The sequence below is a fragment of the Pipra filicauda genome, unplaced genomic scaffold, assembly GCF_003945595.2.
Source record: "Pipra filicauda isolate LSUMZ 115617 unplaced genomic scaffold, ASM394559v2 scaffold298_size1015687_pilon, whole genome shotgun sequence".
Classification (NCBI taxonomy): Eukaryota; Metazoa; Chordata; class Aves; order Passeriformes; family Pipridae; genus Pipra; species Pipra filicauda.
Genome location: NW_024104418.1, coordinates 834,896 through 854,877, shown reverse-complemented (window position 1 = coordinate 854,877; position 19,982 = coordinate 834,896). Strand labels below are relative to the sequence as shown.

General features: G+C 37.3%; 1 long non-coding RNA gene across 1 annotated transcript in view; it reads right to left on the bottom strand.

Annotated features, from left to right (window-relative positions):
- Positions 1-5,161: 5,161 nt before the first annotated feature.
- LOC120323601 overlaps positions 5,162-19,982 on the bottom strand; it is a 51,533-nt gene continuing 36,712 nt past the window's right edge. Inside the window, exons 2-3 of the long non-coding RNA XR_005564226.1 lie at positions 6,083-6,246; positions 5,162-5,412 (exon numbers count right to left, since the gene is read on the bottom strand). This is a non-coding gene — a long non-coding RNA (uncharacterized LOC120323601). The remainder of the gene's footprint in view (positions 5,413-6,082; positions 6,247-19,982) is intronic.

Sequence of the window (19,982 nt, the reverse complement as noted above, 5' to 3'; positions counted from 1 at the left end):
CTGGGACCAGTATATTTAACATCACCAATGACATAGACAGTGGGATCAAGTGCATCCTCAGCAAGTTTGCAGGTGGTGTAGTTGACACAACTGAGTGATGGGATGCCATCCAGAGGGACCTGGAAGAGACGGAGGGCTCATGTGAACCTCATGAGGTTCAGCAAGGACAAGTGCAAGGGACTGTAGCTGGCTTGGGGCAACTCCCGGTATCAATACGGGCTGGGGGATGAACAGCAGAGCAGCCCTGCTGAGAAGAACTTGGCCCAGAAATCTAGACGTGTCCTGGGCTGCATGAAAAGAAGTGTGGCCAGTAGGCTGAGGGAGAGGATTTTGCCCCTCTACTCTGCTCTCCTGAGACCCCGCCTGGAGTGCTACATCCAGCTCTGGGGTCCCCAACACAGGAAAGACCTTGACCTGTTGGAGTAAGCCCAGAGTAGGGCCACAAAGATGATTAGAGGGCTGGAGCATCTCTCCTTTTAGCAAAGGCTAGGAGAAATTGGGATTCTTCAGCCTGAAAGGAGAAGGCTTCAGGGTGACCTTAGTGGAGTCTTTCAATATTTAAAAGGGTTTATAAGAAAAAAGATGACAGACTTTTTAGTAAGGCCTGTTGCAATAGGACAAGAGATAATAGTTTTAAACTAAAAGAGAGTAAATCAAGATTAGATATAAGGAAGAATGTTTTTTTGTGATGGGGCTGGTGAAACACTGGAACAGGTTACCCAGAGAGGTGGTGCATGCCTAGTCCCTGGAAATCTTCAAGGTCAGGTTGGATAGGGCTCTGATCAAGCTGATCCACTTCAAGATGTTCCTGCTCATCTTGTTGGATTAGATGACCTTTAAAGGTCCCTTCCAACCCAAACTATTTTATGATTCAATGATGTATGATTCTATGATGATCTTTCTGCTCCCTGTAAAGTGCAAGGAAAAAAATGGAAAAAGCAAACTTCCTGAAGTTAGTGTGAATTGTATTTTTTTTTAACAGATAGTATTCCAGTTTCATCTTTTTTTATCTGTAATATCAAAAATACTGTCATTTAAATTAATTTTGTTTCCTGGTTCTCTTCTCTTTATTCTCAATGGCTTCTTTTCAAATTCAGGGCTACTGCTACTGTCTTATTTAAATTATTGTATTACTATTTTATTGTTTGGCAGATACTTCCTAAAAATTCTTCTGAAATAACATTGAACTATTTATATCAAGTGATTTTTCAGCTGTATTTTCAAAATACCAAGATATGGAAATTAACTTTAAAGCCCCACTTGACATGAGTAAGAGTTCCACAGTTTGCTGCTTGTAAATGGATGGATACTTCCATAAACCCTTATAAGAAAGAGCCCTAGTAAACGATACTGCAGGATTGGATCTTACACTAGAATATATAAATAAAAAATAGGAGGAAAATTAGTTGTGGAATGGAGAAATAGAGCTTGGGTTATTTATGGGTTTATACACCTTTTCCTTTCCCAAACCCACATTTCTTTACCTGTTGTCACACAAGTAAAATGATTCAGTGAGGTCAATGCATTCCGGCCCAAAAGGCAAAAATGATTTGCTGGACTAAACGAGGCTGGGCTCTTTTGGTTACCATTTTGCTTGAAGAGGCTTTCCTTATAGAAATGTCTATTTTCTTGATTCCCAAAGGAAACCCACACTGAATAAAATGTTATTAATTAAATTCAAATGAACTGAGCTGCATAATATGAAGTCAACCTAACAAATCAAGAAAGTCTATCTATTTAATTTGTGACACTACGTAAGGTTCTAAGACATTTTCCAAATCAGAAGCAACTGCAATTTTCAGCCCTTAAAAATACTAAACTGAAAGTAATATTAAAGAATAGATGTGTTAGGTTCTTAAATATTCTTGAGGCACTGTTGTCATTTCATGGTCAATGCCAGGTCTGTTCTGCTAATAATTTTTATGCCAATTATCATCCTGAGACTTATCTGGTCTATTACTCTCTCTCTAAAATAAAGATGAGTTGCACTGGCTTGTGTCAGATATGGTCCCAAGGAAGAGAATGGCTGAAGGTAATTTATCCCAGAACAACCTCCATCTGCTTGCTTTGAACACTCAGGGACTTTCAGTTTCATGTTTCCCTTGACCAGTACTTCCATTGAAGTACTGTGATTTCCACAAATGGATGCCAAAATGAGAAGATCAAGTTAATTTTCTTTTATGAACCAAGCCTGGATTAGAGTTTAGGTCTTGAGGAAGATGAAGACATAAAGCTAATACTCTCTTTCTTTCTATTGTTCAGTGTTCTTTTGTTTCTACTTACCTACCCTGTGCCTTACTCATAGATTTATTTTATAGATATAGGTCACTTCCAGGGTTTTACATTTGGAAATAAAATTTTGCTATAAAACAGTAGCAGTCATGGGAAAGCTTATTTTAATATCACAACATAAAAGCTGCATATATTATTTTAGGTTCAGAGATAAAATGAAGGCTGTTGCTGTGAATCTATGATACAGTAAAAAACAAATGAAGAAGTTACAGCTTGTTCTGCTGTCATACAAAACAACAAAATAGACAACTGAGCTGAGGATTTTCATTTCAATTTCCAGGAAGCTTTTCCATTTCAATATATGTGGAAATGTAAGGCATTCCGTGTTTCTGCCAAACTACAGTCTAACCCAAATAGTCAAGGGCATGGTAAGAATTGAGAGAATGGACTATTAATTTATTTATTCATTCATTCCTGTAATACTTTCATTAAACTAACATGCAAATACCACTGAAGAATATACTTCATACCTTTCCATGTTTTTATTGAGATTTTTTGTATTACATATACCTCCCCATCATATTCAAGTTAGTGTGAAGAAGGATTCACCGTAAGTGATGAACAGCTCAAACTCCAAGATACTACTCCGGAAAGAGTAAGATTACTGGTGAGACTTGTTAATTTGTTTAAAAACTGTAGTATTCATATTGTGATTTACTGATAATGGCTCGTTGTATATCCTGAGCAATACTTATTTTTGAGTAACTTCTCAAAAAATATGTTTACAAAGGCTTTTGTAGACAAACATGAAAGATTATCATACTAAAGAAAAAGAACTGAGACTAACGGTGTGAGATATACATTCTATTTTCTATGTGCCTCAACTGATGTGCTTACAGAAGAGATTTTCTTCAAAGGTTTTATCACAACCATAACCATAAGCATGTACATTCAATGCACAGCTGCTGGTGTAATCTAAGAAATTAATTTATATTGTGGAGTGAACTGTATGAAATTACCCCTAGGTTTATGGCTTGCTTTGCTCCAACATTTGAAGAAAACAAACCAAAACAGTTCCCTCTGTAACTGACCCTTTCTTTTAGTAGTAATAGTGACTAAAGAAAACCTGAAGACACTTAATGTCATTCAGCCCCACTTTTAGACGTGTTACATTAAACCCCCAAATTACCCTGAAGTAATATGACTATTTCCTGCTTCACACTTCACAGAATAAATAAAGAAAAAGAGAAGACCTGTTCTAGTTCCTAAATAAGGGCCTCTGGATTTATATTATGACAGTTAAGAACCTAATGCAAGTAAAGATCATCATACAGAGGCATAAATAGATCTATAATTTTAAACTAAGGTGAAGAAGTTCTGTGCTGGTACAACGATGCAATTCAATAATTAAAATGATTATACAACAGGTGGCATTCAACAGCACATAAAATCCTGTACATCAATCATTCAGGAAAGGCAATCAATTAAAGTACTTAGTGAAAGTGTAAACCAGAATATTAAAGTTTTAAAGCTATGTTATAGAGGCTCAATCATCTCTCAGGTTTCCTTTCTGTAACAAAATTCAAAAAGAAGGAACTAAAAAAGAGGAATTAAAGAAGATTCACTGTGACCTCTTGGGCTCTATAGAGAAATTAATGATTTGATAAGTACTTTGTGAACTGTGCTTGCTACAATGACATTTAAGAGATATTTTTTCAAATAACAACAGAGAAGTTTGATGGCGAGATATGATGTTCTTAATTTATTTTTAAAAAGAATTTGTTTTGACTGTTTAAATGAGCCTATTCATAGCAATTAAAATCTCTTAGGTATTTGAAATAAACCAAGGCTGCAGTTCCATTCATGATGGTAGCCTACAGAAACAACAAGGCTCGCTGACACCAATAACCATTCCTGAAATGCAAGAATAATAGACACTCTTAAAAAGTTTCTAATACTCATGTACTCTTTGTCTGGACCTAAACTTCATTTATTCACCCCAATTTTTTCCTCTTGCTTTTAACAGTCATTCAAGGAGTGTTTCATAACATAATTTTTACTAGGTATAAGTACAAAATGTCTGGCATGGTAATAATCATGTCATTGCAAAGAATGTTAATAGCTGCTGTGTCAATAACCTGACACCATATTTAATGGAAATAAGGTTCAGAAATAGAGAACTGGTAGTGTCTGAAAATGCCTTGGTTGACTGTGGGGAAAGGTGGTAGAGGCCATCTTTTGTCTGATGACCAGCCCTGGTCTGTATTGTCTGCCTTAGTGATCAGATCTTCCCTTGTACAGGTCTGCAGGGGCCAATCTCAAATTGTGTGTTTTAGTGCAAGAGGGAAGTGGGTCAGTTACAGAAAAATTATTCCCTGTGACTTGTTTTATCCTACAAAATCCATCTAGTTTAACTGCAATCGGTAGAACAGAAACATTTGTTTTCTCAGTCACAGAATTGTTAAAGGACCTTTGCTTTGTGTTTCTCCTTCTGCTCTTATTCTGTCCTTAATATATATATATATTTTTTTTTCCCCCGACTATGTATGTCAAAGGACTACCGTTCAGTACTGGTTTTGGCTGGAATAGAGTTAATTTTCTTCTCAGTACATGGTATGGGCCTATGGTTTGGATTTGTGCTGGAAACAGTGTTGATAACATAGGAATTTTTTGGTACTGCTAAGCAGTGCTTGCATGGTGTCAAGGCCTTTTCTGCTTCTCACACCCCAACCCACCAGTGAGGGGGCTGGGTGTGCACAAGGATTTGGGAGGGGACACAACTGGGGCAGCTGGTCCCAACTGACCAAAGGGATATCCCACACTGCATGATTCATGCTCAGTATATAAAGCGAGTGAACAGCTGTGTGGGGCTGAGCTGCCTAACAAGGCTAAACCCGCAGTTTACCTTGGGAAAACATACAGCTGTTTCTGTTTCATGTATCCTGGTGCTTTTTTCCCCTGTGCCTTTATAGCACAGTTTCATCACGTGCAGTGCAGATGTGCCCAGTGATGCTGAGGGAGTGGTTCATCACACTGTACTGAGTTCCATATGCTGGCAAACCAGCGCACTGCACCCGGCTGATTGAGGCTGTCAGCTTCACGTCACAGTAGCCAGCAGCAGCCCGTGACCTTCAATTCCTTGCTAATACTTCTTCACAACTTCCATACTTGCAGGCTAGCCTGAAAGGAAAATAAATAAATAAGAAATAAACAATTAAGGATAATTTGCTGTGTAAAGCTCATCGTTAAGAACAAAGAAACAAATAAATGGTTGACCCTTTAAGTTATGCATTATTTCTTTTATTCATCCATATAAACAGGAGAAATTAGCATAGTAAATGCTGTTCTGTATGTGAATTACTCTTTTTTTAAATAAATACTTTGGGAGCAGTTTTATACACTTTGGAAGCTTGAAGTCCCCTGGTTATAAATCATCAATGTTCCGTGTGGCACAGGCATGTTTTAAACTGTGTACCCCCTGGAAAAAACTGCATATTGTTTTTCTGAGTGTTTTTCCCTTTCCCCCTAAATTTATAAATCATATTGTCACCTTCCTAAGCGATTAATTTTCTAAATTTTTATCTGCCTGTAGAGAGAGGAGAAAAAACAAGAGATATCCAGTCTTTTCTTATCACTGTACTATTTGAGCTGGTAGAAGTGCTGAAAGGCTCAGACTGTATTAAGGATTCAGCTTAGTTTTCAGATCACCTTTATTGCTATTGAATACCTTTCCTTAAAACAAGTACAAAGAGCATTTGATTGCCTACCTAAAAATAGTGCCTTTTAATGGAAAGAAGGAGATGCTGAACCTGCAACAGAGAGTGTGGGAAGAAGCTGGGGCTGTACTGACCTGCACGCAGTCACAAAGGATGCTATCAATAGTAACCTGGGTGATTTGGTCTGATCCCAGATGATTAGGCAGTTATGACAGTCACGACCCCTGCCAGGTTTTAGCTCTCCTTCAGCAGATGACCTTCAGGATGCTCTATAGTAGGAAACCCTTCAATATTACTTCTGAAAAAAGGAAAAGATTTCATTGATTATTATTTTAGTTCATCAACTTTAAAATTAATAAAATGCTCAGACTGCAGACATAATTGTATTTCTGTCCCTCAGAAAGGATACACGTATTGGGAAGACTGATACATGCTTTGCTGTAGCACCATGCAGCTATTATGGCATTACTTGTACAGAGTACACTTCTCTATTGTATATGTTTTCTTCAGCTTCTTCTGCTGCACTAGAACCCTTTGCTTTCTTGGTGTATGAGTTACAACAGCTCTAAATTTAGAACTTTGCTCCTGTTGTCATGTATAACATACCCCACTTATGGAAGTGGCCCAGAGACTCATCTTAATGATTTTATCACCTCTTATGGTGATAAAATGGTGGATTTGAATCTTATTGAAGATTTTATGCTGTTTGGATAATAAATAGCAAGGACATAAACCAAATATATCCTATTACACTAGTCAGAGATTCCTCAGGCAGGGGGGATTGTCAGAACAATACAAGTCCTAAGTGTTGGAGTACTCCATAGTAAATGCAGCCATCAGAATCATACTGACATCCAGCTTCAGATTACTTTGCTGAGCACCCCTCAGAATGATGGCATGTGCCTTTCATCTTTCTCCCATGGATTTCCCCGTCTGAGCCTGTTAATCTGAACCTGCTTACTTCCTAGAAACTTCATAACATCAGCAGCAAATTATTATTTGCATGAACAGTCTCACTAAAGTACAGTTCCACCACTACTACTACAAAAAGGAGTAAGATCTTTGTAATCAAGCCTGAAGCTGAAAAAGGGAGCAGTAGGTAAGATTCATGGCTAGAGGCAATGCCAATTAATTTTATGAATTAAAAGTAAGTAAATAAATAAGTACTATTTTCCCTGACTCCATCTCTTAACTGTGTGCCAACATGTAGAATCTCTCACAGTTCATGACTAACACGAACAAGTGTTTCTTCAGGAAAAAAAACCCCTCCCCATCCACAGGTCCCGAATGTTTAAGTCTTGAGTAATTGAAAAACTCCTCACAATTCCACAAGAAAATCAGATCAAAGACACAAATATCAGTGGGGAAAGGTTAGATCAATTAATGCATCTATCTGTAGTACCTGTAATATTGAGATGGGAATGGTCACATGAAAAGCACATTTTTATTTTGCTGTAAAAATAAATACTGTAGCAATAGAGGGTAGTGTGCAAACCAAAGAGAACCTGGAAGCTGAGGAGTACAGTTTTGTGTTTGCATTGGATCTGGTTGAGATGGAGTTAATGTTCCCCATAGCAGGCCTCATAGTGCTGTGCTTTGTAGCTAAAAAGGTGCTGATGATATAGCAGGGTTTTGAATACTGCTGAGCCAGTAAACTCAGGGTGAGTGGGCCAGGTCTTGAGAGGGGGTATAGTCAGGATAGCTGACCTAAACTGACCAAAGGGATATTCCATACTTTATGACACCTGCTCAGTTACAAAAGCTAAGAGAAAGGAAGAGAGGGGGTTAGGGTCATTCCTTATTATGAGTTTGTCCTGTGGACAAATCATAACATCGTTCCTACTTCCCAGGGAGTGGTTTGACAACACCTGTTGATGGGAAGTAGAGAATAAATCTTTTGTTTTCCTTTGTTTCTGCATGTGGCCTTTGCTTTTGCTTTATTAAACTGGCTTTATTTTGACCCATGAAGTTTTTTTCATCTTATTTTCCCAACTACTTGTCCTGCTGAAGAGGGGACAGATAGAGTGGCTTAGTGAGCACCTTGTGTCCAGCCAAGGTCAACCACCACGGTCTTACACGGTGTTGTAAGAAAAGAACCCTACAGACTGATGGAGTGGAAATAAAACCAGGTAGAAGTAAAGAGTCTCCCTAAAGATGAATAAACCTAGAGAAGAAGAACACTTCTGTCTCAGAAATAGAAAAAAATCCTATAATGAAATTAAAACAAATGAAAAGGTGTACACTTCATAAGGAAAATAACAAATCTAAAGGTTCATATGCTCTAAAAGATATAAAAAAATCTTATGTTAGCAGTTATAAAACAAAAATCTCTTTTTTGTAGGTTACCAACAGTCATTTTAAGACTGTCACTAGACTTTTTAGTATATACACTGTCCTGTTAATAGTGCCTGAGTAAATGAATAGGTAGTAGAAAAAAAAAGTAAAAAAAAAGAAAAGAAAAAACAGTAGGTCCTGAAGCTATTATCTGTTTCCAAATCTTCATTTTTGCGGATTTCAGATGTGTATCTAGAAAGGACCTACTCCCTGAAAGGGATGAGAGCAAAGACACCAACCCAACATTTACATAGGTTGGAACTAACCACCTAAACAGAGAAGCAATACTGGACATTTACATGCCATCTTGTATCTGTGCTACAGTATGATGTCCCTAAGTCAACAGGAATGGAATAAGCCCCTTTCTGCTTCCCCAAAAAGGCATAGGTTACAGAGGCTCTGACTGTGTCTGGTTCTTGTGCATAATCATATTGCTCTATTATTACAGGGGATTGTCTCAGTGAAGAACCCAAAGCTAAAACATTGGTCTCCTGAGATCCTATGACCTGTCACTGCTAATCTTTGAATGCTTTCTGAAAAAACCAACATCAGCAGTGTGAAGCAGGTCTATAGTGTTACTGGAGGTCTTTTGCACTCTGAGTACTTCGCACTTGCATCTTTCACTGTAACTAGTGAAGGCACACATGTGGCTAGGTAGCCCTGTGCTTAGACTATTTTGCCTATATTCTTGATCTCAGCAAGCTCAGGACAATGCCTGTGGCTTTACGTCCTAAAAATGGATGTAATTTTTTCAACTCTGCATGTTACTTGGGTTCTTGATATTGTACCACCTCTTCCCTAGCTCCTCATAGAGCTCTAGCTCCTCATAGAGCCCAGTGGCAATTGGATGTTCAATTAGCTGTCATTCTGTTGGCTATATGCACTGAAGAGGGAAAGCTATGATTTTTAAGGAATGTACTTATTCCCTTGTGTGAGTCAGATTCCCTTGCATTCGATCTAAAATAGTATTTATTGAAAGGTGCTAGATTATTTGCTCTACGAAACACTGGAAATAAAAGTTGTCCAGTCTTCTTGAATTCACTGAAAAAAGAATAGGGAGATAATCATGCTGCTAGTTACTGTACATGCCAATTTGAAAGAGTTTTTCTTCTTTCATCTAGGATTTACAATACACTTTCAAAGAAGAATTTACATAATGTTATATGCAATGACTAAACTTTCCTCAATGAGAATGTCTGTACTTGTGTTGCTTTTAGCAACATTCCTTTACTGTTTTCTTTGTGGATGATTGAATTATAGTTAGGATAAATGAAAGAAAGAAAAGGATTATCTTTCTGGTATAGAGAAGATGTAGAGCTTTGGGCACTGGGGAATTTTGATTCGAAGATCACATGATCTATTTGGGGTTAAGTATTTTTCATTGTAAAACCAGATCTTTATTTTCCTTAAAATGGTATTACTACAGCTTGCTTAGTTATAACTAATGTCTGTTTTGATAATTTAGAGCAGGAAGACCACGATTGTTAACGTACTTCCTTCCCTGAAATATGTGTATTTATTATATACAATTATTTAAAATAATCTGGCACAAATTGCTTGAGATTAGCTGGAATTGATTTACAAATAGTAGAAGAAATTATACTTATGGTACACCCTTGTGTTTGTGGGATATGGCCTTTCTGAATCAGAGAACAGGTTCTTCTTATTATTAAACAGTTTCTCTTGTGGATAGAATATTACTCTCTGCAGAACACCATCACAGCTGTGAGTCTATCTGCAGTTGGATAGAAGTCTGCTCTGCCAGATAAATGTCAAGGCCTGAATAGCCCTTTTGTGTCAAAAACCCTTCTGGGTGGAATATGGAACAGATTTTGAACAGGAAAGGAAAGTATTTCAGGCCAGATGGTTAATCTGATGGAGTCATATTCTGGCAGAAGGAAAGAGTAGTATTGTGTAGTTTAGCAGTTATGTCAGGGAGAGAAGAAAGCCCTTTTGCTAAGTTAATGGAGATCCATGATTGTGCTGGACTCTAGGGTAATATGACAGTTCCTAATAATACATAATGGGACATAGCTACTGTAGCATGATAAAGTTTTCATGCTGTTTTACTCTTTCAGTATTTCCTGAATGGCACTGGCTGAGAACCATATTCTTGCAAACAATTCCTTGTTATTTGAAGGTTCTATTTGTATCTCCATATGTGTGATCTGGATTTGGTTGTATTAATAGTTTTTTTTGTAATTTTTGTAAGATGCGTCTCATCCATGTGACATTCTGGAGAGGGGTTTTCATCAGATTGTAGAGTTAGAAATGGTTTATTCATTCTGTGGAAAAGATTGGAACTGAAATTACCAGCTCCTGTTATAGTGTGTCTAACTTGTCATCAAATGCAATCATTTATAATATGGGATTGGAGATCAGCAATTTATTAAAGAAAAGAAAAGCCTGGTATAAAAGCTGGTTTAGGATTTCAGATAAAAGGGCTAAGAAAGCTGCACCATCTTGGGCAACACAGCAGTGAAAGGCAGCAACAGCTTACTCCTGTTGAGATCCTCATTTCCTGCTATCTAGGCCTCTCAGAAAGGCTGATACACTTACTGATAAGACACCTGAGGTTTCTGAGAGGCAGCGTCTTCTGGTCCTCACTGATATTACTTTTTGACCTCTTTGATGTCTAAGTTAAGAAAGAAAAATGCAGGCTGGCATGCTACCCTCAAAAGATTGCACTTTCTCATCAGAGAGTGGTCCTTGAGAAGTCAGGACCTAGTTTATATGTCGGTGTTTTATTAGTAGAGAAAATGAATGTAAATCTGAAAATAAAATGCATGAATAACAGGTTTCATTACAGCATCATAAAAGAACCTTGATGAGAGAGCTCAGTGGATTGTATTTGGAATATGTCTGTGGTGAGGAAAGGAAAGGAATTTATTTGCAGAATATTTAGGCAGTTTATGGAAGTTCTAATTAATCTCTTAATCTTTAAATGTGATCTATGATTTTGAGGACCAAAGTAATTTGAGAATGTCGTATGATAGATACTGTAGTACCACTCATTAAAAAAAAATTAATTTCAGTGTCTCCTTTCAGTGTCTTACATCTAAGTATGCAGGTCATATTCTTTTGACATGTGATGTGAACCATCCAAATAAGAACTGATTAAGAAACAGAGATGAAGGGACAGAAGTTTTTTAGTATGAAGATACAATTTAAAAATACAAAATGGATAAGATTTAAAGAAACCTGGAAATGTAGACATCACATTTTGCAAAAGCACCTCAAACGTAATTCTGCAAATATGTACTTATTAACTGAATAAGTTATTATATTTTAACTCTTCTTTCAGATAATATTTCAAAATTATAAAAATAATTAAAATAAACTTGTTTTTTATTTTCCACATCTGATAGACACATAGACTAACAAGTCATATATCTAGCTGCAGAATCATGGGAGAGCTCTGATGGAAAAGGACCTCAGGAGATTTCTGGTCCAATTCCTGTCACAAAGCAGGGTCAGTTATGGAATAAAGCCAAGCTGCTTAGAGCTTTAGCCAGCTAGATGCTGGAAACCTCCAGTGATGGAGAATGCATAAGCATTCTGGGGACAATCTGCTACACTTCCTACTATATATAAGGAAAAAACTCATTTTTTCTTATATTCAGTGGGAACTTCTCTAACTTTCAACTTATGCCTGTTTTTACCTGTCTGTCCACTATGTACAACTGAGAAGATCCTGGTGTATCTTCATCAAGATCTTCCTGATGACCTCCTCATAGGAGCTGGTGGCCTGCTATTAGGTCCCCCTGAAGCCACTTCTTCTCTAGGCTCAGCAAGCCCCATTTCCCCAGCCTTTGTTAATGAGGCAAATGCTCCAGACCTCTCCACTCTCTGGCAGACCTCTGCTGAACTCACTACTTTTTACTAAAGTCTGTCTGGCATAGGATAGACCAAAATTGGGTGCACAATTTAGATATGTTCTCATGAGTGTTGACTTCAGGTGGATGACACCTTCCCTCAACCTATGGGCAGACAGACCGTTAATACAACCTTGGGGCACCATTGACATTCCTTGCCCAGTGCACTGTTTGCCACCATGCCTGGAGCATTTCAGCAGACCTGCTTCCCAGACAGTCAGTCAGACCTCTGCCTCTACTGTTGCAGGGGATTCTTTCCTTCCCAGCTGCAGGGCTTGTCATATGCCTTGAGCTTTTTCAGGCTCCTGTTCACCCATTACTCCAACCTGTCTGGATCACTCTCAATGGCAGCCTGCCTTCTACCATGTCAAATGTGCTCCCCCAAATTTAGTTTCATCTGCAAACTTCATGAGACCACAGTCCCCTGCCTTCTCCAGGTCACTGATAATAACATTAAACAGGACCCATCTGGTTGTCCATCCATTCAGACTGTGATGTCCTAACATGATTATGCGAATACTACATGAGACAGTGTCTTGCTACAGACAAAGCAAATGACATCCACTCCTCTCTCCTTGTTAACAAGTGCTCTATGCAGTTGCAAGGGTATAGAGTTTTTCTTCAACCTCCCTAGAGTGATCATTTCAAGAAATTTCTCCACTGATCAGGAAGAGTTATTCAAAGGCTAAATCAGTTATTAAACTGCTAAAATTATGTGTACCCTGTGCATATTATGTAATTATAATTGAGGCCATGTTGCTGAGAACGCAGCTGCATTGGGCAGGACACGTCTCAACGATGAAGGACCACCACCTCCCTAAGATCTTGCTTTATGGTGAACTTGCCACCAGCTGCCGCAAGAGAGGAGCCCCAAAGAGAAGATACAAGGACTCCCTGAAACAACATCTCGGCCATATTGATCACCATCACTCGTCTACTCTGGTCTCCAATCGGGAGACCTGGAGACACACCATTTATAATGCTGCTGATGCTTTTGCGAAAGCATGCAGGATCACCTTTGAAGAGAAAAGGCAACGCAGAAAGAATCGTGCCTTGCAGAATATACCATCTAAGGAGTCTTTCTGCTGTGCCTTTTGCAACCGGACATGCCTATCTCGTATTGGCTTTATTAGCCGCCAACGCGCCTGCAACAAACGTGGGTAGAGCCCTTCCCAAATCTTTGTTTGCAAAGCCTAACCATGATGATGATTTGTGATCATGATCTCTTTCACTAGAAAGATCCAGTAACACGTGATAAACACTGTTTTTGTGATCTATCTTACAGACATATGTTTTGGATCTTACAATAGACTTGTCACAATGAAGTTTGTATTCAAATATGAAAGAGAAAAATCCAGATATCTTAATTTCTGGCGTTAGCTAAGGCTCATCTATAGCACAACAGGATGAACTATAAGTGTATGCAAAGTGGTTGCTCAAAGTGGTTGCTCAAAGGAGGTATATGTGAAGCTATTACTCAAAGAACTGAAGGTATTTTTGATCCTTGAGCCACTGTAGAAACATTACTGAAAAGGATATCCTCAGATATTTATAAGATTGTACAAGATGCTTTACTCATCTCAAATGCACACTGACTGTTTATTATTTTCTCCTAGTTGTGTAGGTTTCAGAGTAGCTCTGCTGAAACATGTGATGCCTTAAGCCCCTAATGGTTTTTTATTTTTCTAATATTTGTAAGACTTGTAAGTTTTATAAGTAAGTTTTAAAAGCAGCAACCTTCCCCCCTCCTTGTCCCTTGTTCCTTTCCCTTTCTCCAGCACCCTTGTTTATACATTCCCTAACCCTCTTACCCCATTCTATGCTCCCCATATCAATCCTGCTTCTGAATACAGCAGAAGTGTTTAGTCTTTTGTCAAGGCAAGGCCTAGACAGTTGACAGAACAGCATATCAGGGCCTAAACCACAGAATAAGTCAGAAATTAGGTAACTATGTACCCTTTGTGCTCTGAAGATGGTGAAGATGATGAAGTAAAAGCCCCCAGACCCATTTCTCAGGGGGTGGACCCGGGGCGGTCCAGAGTAAAGGCCACAGGTTGGGCACATCTGGGATTGGATGGATGGTGTTATAAAATGTAACCTCTCAGGCACGGCCTGGCGTGCGTTGTATAACATCTTAGCCTTGGCAGAATAAACCCTTTCTTATCTCACCCCTAATTAACTGCTCCTGGAGATTTTTTTCAGCACCAAAATACAGCGGCAACACATGCTATCATATCTATGGAACTTTCTCAGTAAGGTAGATTTGCTATAGATTTAACATATAATTGTGGTTTAAAAACAGAATAATGAAAGACTGGCAACCTTTGTAGGGCACAATAATTATATTATTATGGCTTATAGTTGAGTCAGTATTGCTTCTAGAGCCCATTATATGAAGTTCTTAACCTTTCAGCGTCATCTTCCAAAAAAACCCCAACAAACAACAAACCAACTTAGCTAATATAATTATGAGTAAAAAATCTTTAGGGTGCTGCCTGGTTTACCAGGTATAGGGTTATGGTACAGTGGGAGCCTTGGGGAACTGGAGATAATTGTGTGGTCAGAAGAGTTCTGGGTAAGCTGTTAATTTGTTATCATACATTAATTTATTAAACACTTAAGCATTTGTTTAATGAGCTGTCTAAATTAGAGAGTTGAATTCTACCAGCAGCAAAATATTAATAAATCCTATGTACAGAAAGGATTTTACACCATTATTGAGTCTTTCCTCTTCTGGGTAAGAGTTTTTATTTTCTCATGTGAATTTCTCTTGCTACACAGTTCCTTTCAAAACTAAGGCATGAATAGCACTTAAGTCACAAATAGCAACACAATATTGAGTTTTATGCATTTATACAACAGGGCTCTCGCTGTGCTTTCATATTGAGGTTTTGACATTAACTGGATCAAGTATATCAGCACAGTGGCTATGTTTCCGCTGTCAAAATGCAGCTTTAAAACTGTTTAAAAATGTAGGAAGTCAACAGCACCTTTACAGAAACCTTGCCTATATTTATTTCTATCCAGACAGAGGAAGCAGAAGGTTTGCCAGACACTGACAGATGCAGACACAGAATTTGCCATGCAGATTCGAAATGGAGGTCTATTATCCTGTTCCTGGCAGTGGACTGTATCACCTGCTTGAAAGAAAGATGAGAGAAAACAAAAGGAGATGACAGTGGTTTTTGGAAGTAATATTCTTCCCCTAATAGTCTAGTACTTCCACTTATCCCATCAAACAGCCTGGTTCACAGAGGCTGAGCTGTGGCTACTATATCCAAGAGACAGGGGAAGGCTTATGTATGAGGGTTAAAAGATTAGGGGGAACCTGTGATCTTTGAGGAGATTCTACAGCTAAAATTTAACTTGTAACTACAGCTGCGAAAGGCTGGACCATTTTGATGAAGGATGCTTTTTGTTTCAGTGTATGAGAACATGTCTAGCAAAATTCCTGATTAGGTTTTTATTCTACTGTAACTCATACTGTTATTATAATATTTTTACAGGTTTGATCCTTCTCTGGAAACTAACTGTTTTATTAGCTTCAGCAATAAATTGCAGTAGGAGATTCCATGGCTTAATTACTGTTGGGTGAAAAGGTTTTTCTGTTACCAGATTGATGTTTCAGCCTTTCAATTTTAAACAATTCCCTTGTGTTCTTCTTTCATGAAAAAAGAGTAGTTAGCAAAACCCCATCTAATTTCTCTGAACTATTAATTTCATTTGCTTTCATTCAGTCCTTTTTCTGCTTACCATTTCTACAGGAAAAATATTTCAGTTTTTCTTCTTTTCCTTGCTTCTTCAGTTGTGTTTCCCTTTACACAACCTCTCCATTTATTGATTTTTTCCCCTTGAGTCATGATGACCAGAGAAATTATTATGGTAATTCCCTTTGACTTTCATTATTAAAAAAACCCTCAAATACTACATACTGTTGTGAATAAAGAAGGTGATTGAAGAGGCTTACCTGCATGACTCCAGATGTATATCAAGGATAGTAAATCTGAGATTACAGGAAAAGCCAGTAGTTTTGTTCTGTACTTACTAAGCCCATCCATCAGTGATCAGGGTTTCCTACTGTCCACATGCGCCAATTTAGGATCACATAAAGATATTAAGATTTTCAGGTGTCAATGCCTTTGTAGCCTTTGAACGAACTTGTGAGATGCTAGTATCAAAATGTTGATAACAAAACATGGTATCATCAGAAGGAAGACACTTATCTTAATTTTTTTAACTTTTTGCTAACACCTATTTGTTCAGTAAATGCTTTCCAAGCACCTGAAAGCAGGGTCCGCTACAAACTGATGCATGATGTATACCACTAGAATTCCACCTGTGTTTCACATGGGAGAAACTCAAGAGGATTAGATCAGCATGGAGAATTAAATGTGTGCACCTCTTTATAACATGGAAACCCATTATTTATCCACTTACATTTTTTTGATTGCAGAAGATATTTACGTAAGAATTAATGCTTTCCATTGGTAGTCTTGTCCATGACAGTTTCAGCTTTATTCCTTTGTCTTTTCCAGCATATTCATGTTAGCCTAGTTTTATTCAGGTTAATAAAATAACAAAGAAAAGGGACGCAGGACATAAAAAAGTCATAATAATCCGTTGTAACTTAAAATTATTGGTGTGGAGTTGAAATACTTAAATTTTTTACAACATTGGCACCTGGTTAAGCACTGAGACAAGTGGTTTATTAAACTCAGTTGTGTCAATGTATATATTAATAAAATAGTTTTTTCACAACATAAACAATGCAAAAAAGATGTAAGTCCTTCATTAGTCATAGTTTTATCTTACATAGTAACACTGGATGCATCTGCTGCAATTTTCCTGCATGTCGTTTTCTTGCTGGCATAGAACATGTTTTCGAACCTCTATCGGGGCTTGTTATATTGATATGAATAAGTGAGATTTTTCATCATTAGCATAGCAAAACCTTTTAGGGTTTTAATATTCATCATTGTAAGGCATCAGCTACTTGCTCTAGACTTATGAGTCCCCAGTCCTTTCCAGATAAGCAAAGTGTGCTATCATGACCAAATTGCAAAGTTTTGCAAGTACTTAGCAAGCATTATACAACCCAGAGATGACTGGTCTGGCAGAGAGCGGCATATTAAGGGTTTTAATCATGAGAATGTACCCATTTCTAGTTCAGCCAAAAGAAACAATGTTTTGTTGAAACTTTTAATGGGTTAGAAATTTTGATGGGGAGTAAGAGGAGGCCACCACACCATACTATCTCTCATGTTAAAAAGTTTCCATTTGATACAAATTTCAATTTATGAGGCAGCATTATACCCATGTCTTAACAGACAGTCCTCTTTTTATTTGTACTGCAATATTGATAATTAAGCCAAGAAAAGTTTGATTTATGAGAGTGAAATGAATGTTTACATGAGTTGATATTTTTCTGAAAGGCTGAAATGCACAGGGAACAGAAATCCCAGGGAAAGCATACAAGGCTATGTCACTCAAGACATAGAAATGAATAACACAGCACACTACAACTGTGTTAGAAAACAGTTTTAAATAATGATTAGAATGAACATAAACTATCTCACTGAATTTGTACTAAATAAGGACATATGTGGAGAGATTTGATGATGCATTATAGAATATAAAAAAAAATAAATGCTCTTAGGTACTTCCTAGACAGCTTATAATATTCTCATAACATTGCCTGTAATGATAAAGTATGAGACTCTTTAGGTTGCAGCCACATGGGAATGACCATTGATCTAATACTTGTGATGACAGTGATCTTGTCACTGTGTGTACCAGATGGAGGCATGTTAAGCATCTGGAGCAAGGTCAGGAGCCTTGGAAGTAAAAATGCTGGGTCAGCAATAATAGTTGTAGTATTCGTTATCCTTTTTACAGCTTCATTCTGCTCTACATCTGCAGTAATTGCAACATGTAAAGCTTTTTTTTAAATTCATAAGTAATTTCTAATTTTGGTTCAAATATTTTCACTGCATTTTTTGTTATAAAAATATTATTTTGTCATAAGCAAAAGATTACAGAGGAATTTATATATTGGATTTAATATTTAACTTTTTAAAAATTTTATTTTGGGAAGTATTTTCTAAAAAGAGAATTCTTCCATGTAATATTGTTCCTGACTGATACTAAAATACTTATTTTGTGACTACATGACATATTTTACTACGTAATTATTGCATTATGAATTATTAGTTATTCAACATCTTCATACCAGAGTTTTGCTTCCAGAAAAAATAGTGCCCAGAGTTTTGGCTGAGAATACATTTTTTGAACATCCAGGTTATAAAAATGGCATGATTTTTCCAGATTTATTGGCATTTTAAACACTGTGGACCATTATAGGCATTACACGACTATTAAAATACTTTCTAAATGGTGGGTTACTGTACTTTTATCAGTTTTTAATTACTTTGATCACATACTATTCGTAATAAAATTCACATAAAAAAAGAAAACAACAAACCTTCTTGATGATTTATCCTGCTTAGCTCAGGAAGTGATTATTATCCCATATATAGGATGTTGCCTCTGAGAAGCATTTGATAGTACATAAATCCACAGTGAATTGAATAACTTTGAGCTTGGCAAGTCAAGAACATTAACTAATCTGAGTTTGATTTGTTAAGCTCTGTGTGATGCTCCTGCCTGAGTCTAGGAATATGCCAAGACTGGGTCACAAGGAAGGAAACTTGGGTAGTAATTAAGTGAAAATTTATTTTCCTTCTCTAAAAACTACATTTACATTTTTCCATTATACTACCTTCTGAATTTATTTTTGAGGCTTTTAATATTTTCAAGGTTTTGGTTCTCATTTGCTTATGAGACAAGAATTTTTTTTGTTACTGATGATGAATTAGCTGTTACTAAAGCCCTGTGTTTGGAATTGTTCCTTACAGAAAAAAAGTATTCTCTTTATTCACTGCAGTAAACACTCTCAGTAAAGCAATGGTGTGTACAGAAGAGTTACAATGGGATGACACCTACATCCAGTTTTGTCTGGCATCTTTATAACAATGTGTCACTTGTCACATCTGTTTGATCATGCAGAGCTACGTGTGTATCAACAGCCCTGATGAACACAAAAGGCTTCAAATTTAGAAATTTGTCTTCACAGCCAGGCTCACTTTAATATGTGGATGTTGTAGTAAAGATTTGTAGTAGAAATGAAATGAGAATAAGAGTAGTACAAAGAGTTTTGTGCCGGAAACAATGTTTCAGAAGCTTTGATTTTATTGGCCTTATTGTCCTCTGATGTCTTCACTCTAAATGTAACTCAAATTTTCAAAACTGATGTTGGCACTGGGTAGCCAGGGTTTTAAAGGTACATCAGGTACTAATTTTCAAATGTGCAGAATTACACTCCATGAAAATGCCATTTATAGGTACTTCAGTTTTACTTTTCTGCTCCCTTCGTAGCTCTCAAGTACTTGAAAAATATTCCTTGAATTAGGCATATAATTTTAAGGGAAGGAGAGTGCAAATAACTCTTACAGGCACAAAGAGCACCTTCTATTTTCCTGTGTTCTGTATGACAGTGTCACCATGATGATCCATTGTTCCAACTGAAACATGGGTAACGAATCTCTCTCCTGTCATATATGATTATTATTTTTATTCTTCTGTATTACACATTCTTTCTTAATATAGGCTGACATATTTATAATGGGCAACAGCCTTCTGGATAAGCTACCAGCTACCAGAGAAAGTGAATGTGAGTTTCTGTAGCCAAGTCCTTTCCCTCAAGCCTTTTATCTTGCCAAAACCAACACAGCCCTAATACAAGAGCATCCTGATTTGCCCTTCAGAA